General features: G+C 52.7%; 1 pseudogene; it reads left to right on the top strand.

Moving 5' to 3' along the window:
* The first annotated feature begins 4,830 nt into the window (after positions 1 to 4,830).
* Positions 4,831 to 4,929, top strand: LOC129147830 (U6 spliceosomal RNA; annotated as a pseudogene).

A 4,929-nucleotide genomic window follows, 5' to 3' on the forward strand; every position in this document is an offset into this window, starting at 1 on the left:
ACGGCAAACCCAATAAATAACTAAAATATATAATGGTGTAATATATTAGTGATAAGTGCTCAGAAACAGCAGGGAAGAGGGATGGAGAGTAGGGGGGGAGGGAGTGTGAGGAGGAGCCACCTGAGGAACCACAGGGGCAGTGTTCCAGGCAGAGACGCAGCCCGTGCAAAGGCCCTGAGACACGTGCGTGCCTGTCCTGTCAGAGGACCAGTGGGGAAGCCAGTGTGTCTGGAGCAGAGAGAATGGGGGGAAGGGGTGGGGGGAGTGAGTGATGGGCAGACTGGGCGGGGCCTGTGGGCCACAGGGAGGACCTCTTCCTTTATCCTGGGTGCGATGGAGTCGTGGGCGGGCTCTGAGCCGGCTGGTGAACATGCTCTGGCTCCAGCCGTCCTGGGCAAAGGCTGAGGGCTCTCCGGAAGGTGTCCCGTGACATCTGTTCTTCCATGGCGCGGACACTGTCAGCCTCCTCCCATCCTATCCCACCCGCCCCATCCAGCCCAGAGCACACTGGCTCCTGGCAGTTTCTTTCTTTTAAAAAAAAAACTTTGCCGAAACCGGTTTAGCTCAGTGGATAGAGCGTCGGCCTGCGGACTCAAGGGTCTCAGGTTCGATTCCGGTCAAGGGCATGTACCTTGGTTGCGGGCACATCCCCAGTAGGGGGTGTGCAGGAGGCAGCTGATCGATGTTTCTAACTCTCTATCTCTCTCCCTTCCTCTCTGTAAAAAAATCAATAAAATATAAAAAAAAAAAACTTTATTTTTATTGTTGACACTATTAATCTGTCCCCATCCCTCTCCCCCCCCCCGACTTTGCCCACCTCCACCCAGCCCCAGCCCCCCTTTCCTCTAGCCGTGACCTCACTGTTGTCTGTGTCTATGGCGATAATTATGTTCTTTAGCTAATCCCTTCACCTTTTTTCATCCAGTCTCCCCCACCCCTCACCCCTGCCCTCTGACAGCGGTCGGTCTGTTCCACGAGTCCACGCCTCTGTTTCCATTGCGTTGGCCACTTCACCTTGGAGCACTCCGAGCTGCCTCGGCCGTGGGGCGTGTGCCCTGGATCTCTGCCCTCTGAGTGCCCTCTCCCCAGCTCAGCCCAGGCTGGCACCTTCGAGGCCTCCGCTCACAGCCTTCCCCGACAACCCAGTTCACGTGGCCACGCCCACGCTCTGTCCCCCGCTGTGTACTTCATTGCTAGCTCTAGCATTCTACGGTTCTCGCGTTGATTTGTTAACCGTTCATCGTCAATCTGCCCTGCTGGGCTGGGGGGGTCCGTGAGGGTGGAGCCCAAGACCGTCTTGTTCATTCCTGGGTCTTTCACCTCCATCAACCTCTCCCAGACCCTTGTCAGGCTGGGTTAGGGCCCTGGACACCCCCACTTCAGCCCCGCCCTTTCTGGGCCGGCACTGTTTGGGGGAGGTGGGTCTGTCCCCACCCCTGGACTGTCAACCCAGGAGGGTGGTGTCCAGGGCTCAAACCAGCCCAGCCCAGCACAAGAGAGATGCTTAATAAATATTTGTTGCCTTAATGAAGGCTGCCACGTGCCAGATGCCAGGCAAGGCTGGGACGGGACAGCAATGAATCAGAGCCGGTCGGGCCTGGCACGTTCTGTGTGTGCTGAGTGAGGCCGTGAGCATGCCCAGGCGATGGGGTCCACGGAGAGCAAAGGCCTGGCGCGGGAGCCAGACAGAAACCCGGTTAGATCTCAGCTCTGCCACTTCCTGTGGGATGTGGGGTCCCCCAGCCCTCGCTGAGCCTCTGCTTCTTCATCGGTAACAAAAGAACGGTCACACCTGGTGGGGGTGCCTTGGGATTAAATGAGTTGAAAGCTTTGGTGTTGTTGTCCTCTTTTTCTCATGCCCATATTCAATTACCTAGTAAGTTCTGTTGGTTTGTCTTTAAAAGTTTATCTAGAATGTGTCTCCTTCTCCCATTTGTAAGGCCACACCCTAGTCCTACCCACCTTATCTCTCACCTCCTGCTTGGTCTCGCTGCGCCTGTTCCTGCCACCACCCTCTGTTTCTGACACGCAGCAAAGGGACCTGGGGACTCCGCCTCAGATCGTGTCTCTCCCTTGCCTGAGCCCTCCTGTGGCTCCATCGCACTTGGGGCAAAAGCCAGGGTCCTCCCTGTGGACCATGCCCCCATGAACTGCCCCCAGCACCTCCCACTAGCTGGCCTTGCCCACTCTGCTTCAAGTCTATCGGGTTACCCTCCTCGGTTTTCACTGGCTGTTCCCTGGGCCTGGGACTCTGCCCCCAGATACTCACATGGCTCCCTCTCACTCCTCTGATCAAATCTCACCTTTTCAGTGACCCTTCCCTGGCCACCTGTTTGAAACAATATTCCACCCCCACCTCCCATCCCCTTTCCCTGCTTTCTTTTCCTTTGGGCCACTTAGACTTTGTGACCTGCTGTGTAAACACGTGTTTGGTTATGTATTCTTTTTTTTTTTTTTAATATATTTTATTGATTTTTTACAGAGAAGAAGGGAGAGGGACAGAGAGCTAGAAACATCGATGAGAGAGAATCATCGACCAGCTGCCTCCTGCACACTCCCTACCAGGGATGTGCCCGCAGCCAATGTACATGCCCTTGACCGGAATCGAACCTGGGACCTTTCAGTCCGCAGACCGACACTCTATCCACTGAGCCAAACCGGTTTCGGCTGGTTATGTATTCTTTATTTCCTCCACCAGAATGTGAGCCAGGGTGCAGGAGTTTCTGCAGCCCCGGTACCCAATACATATTAGTTGCACATTGTAATGGGTGGAATGAAGGAAGGAGGAATAAAGGCAAAATGCTTAACACAGACCTGGCGCTGAGGGAGCAGGTAACTAATACTAGGGATGACTTAACACTAATCCGGTTTAGGTGAATCAGATTAAAGCCCAACCCTCAGGGCACCCGCTGCTAGGTGCACAGGAGACAGGCACGTACGGCTGGTTGCAACACCTGTGACATGTGACACGCACAGGAAGTGACAGGTTGCAGGGCCAGAGACTCCGGCTTCTGGGAGACAGAGCTGAGCAAGGCTTTTGGAGGCTGAGAGAGGCCTGCCCGAGCAGGACTGGGGTGGCCGGGGGGTCTGTGCAGAGATAAGGAGTGGGAGGCTGCGGGTGTTTGGATCCATTCATTAGCAAATTTTATTTACTCAAGCCCTTCATTGCTCACATCAGCCAGAAATGGTTTCTGTTGATTGTAACCAAAAACCGTGAACGATCTGTGCACCTGCTTTGATGCAAGTGCTGGAAATACTGTGCTGGCCCCGATGCCATCCTCCTCCTTGGGAAACTTAAATTCTACCCGGGGAGGAAAAGGAACCCTGAGAACATACTCTCACGTGTAAGTCCGGTGTGGGATAGTAACGTTGCTTTAGGGGAGGAGGTGACATTTGAACCAAAAGGTAGGGAGTTGGTCAAAGCAAAGACCTGGAGGAGTGACCCAAGCAGAGGGGGCAGCGGGTGTCAGGCCCTGAGGCAGGCCTGAGAGTGTGTGTTTAAGAATCAACCGTGAGGCCAGGGTGGCTGCTGTGGATTGCCAGGTGACACAGGGATGCCCAGTTTAATTTGGATTTCAGATAAGCAATAAATACATTTTTAGTATACGTATGTTCCGATTATTGCACAGGATATGTTTATCCTAAAAACATGACTTGGGGTTTCTTGAAATTCAATTTTAATTGAAACCCTGTATTTTTATTGGCTAAGTTTTTATTGCAACCCGAGGTGTGAGCAAGAAAGAAAGTTGAGGAGCTGAGGACAGAGGACATGGAGAGGGCAGAAGTTCTCCTCTGGGTCCTATGTGCACGCATGAGGAGATGGGACTCTCTGAGGTCTATAGGGGTCTCTACTCCCCGGGCAGTGGCTGCCCCTCCAACCCTCTCCTCCCTTCAAAGACCTCCTTCCAGATCTTTGCGGCTTAATTTCAGCAAATTTAAAAGATGATAATATCCTTATTTTTCTTCAGGAGAGAAAAATAACACACTCAAATTCAAACCATGCAAAAATCTATGTATATAAAAGGCTAAGTGATCGTCCGATCAGCCGGTAGGTATGATGCGCACTGACCACCAGGGGGCAGACACTCAATGCAGGAGCGGCCGAGCTGAGGTGACTAGGCAGCAGCAGTTCTTGGGTGATGCACCCAGAACCAGAGAGGAGGGAGCCCAATTCCAGGGTCCATCACCCAAGAACCGCCCTCTCCCAATCTGGGACCCCTCGGGGGATGGCGGAGAGCCAGTTTCAGACCTATCCCTGCAGGCCAGTCCAAGGGACCCCACCTGCTGAAGGGACCCCGCTCACTCTGCAGATGCCCTTCGAGCCACAGCACCTGGCCGGGGAGCGGGGAGGGACCACAGGAGGTTGGCTCCAGGGTATGTCTGGCCCCATCCCCCCACCGTCTTGCCCAGTCCTGCCCCGCTGCCACCTTCTAATTAATTTCCTTTCAATGTGCATGAATCTGTGCACCAGGGCTCTAGTAAATAAATAAAATAGAACCAGAAAATTTCCAGCTGTCCTATTCCTAACAGCTTCTAACTTTAAACATTTTAATTTTTTTCATTATAACCCTGGATTTAAAAAAAAAAAAAAATGTAGAGCCTGGTCGGTGTGGCTCTGTGGTTGAGTGTTGACCTATGAACCAGGAGGTCACGTTCAATTCCAGGTCAGGGCACATGCCCAGGTGTGGGCTCAATCCCCAGTGTGGGGCGTGCAGGAGGCAGCCAATCAATGATTCTCTCTCATCATTGATGTTTCTATCTCTCTCTCCCTTTCCCTTCCTCTCTGAAAGCAATAAAAAAATATATTTTTAAATGTAGATACTATCGAACTCGCTTTGGCAGCGCATGTGCTAAAAGTCTAGTGATACAGAGATTAGCATGGCCCCATGTGAAGATGACACGCAAAGTCGTGAAGCGTTCCATATGTCT

The sequence above is a fragment of the Eptesicus fuscus genome, chromosome 21, assembly GCF_027574615.1.
Source record: "Eptesicus fuscus isolate TK198812 chromosome 21, DD_ASM_mEF_20220401, whole genome shotgun sequence".
NCBI lineage: Eukaryota > Metazoa > Chordata > Mammalia > Chiroptera > Vespertilionidae > Eptesicus > Eptesicus fuscus.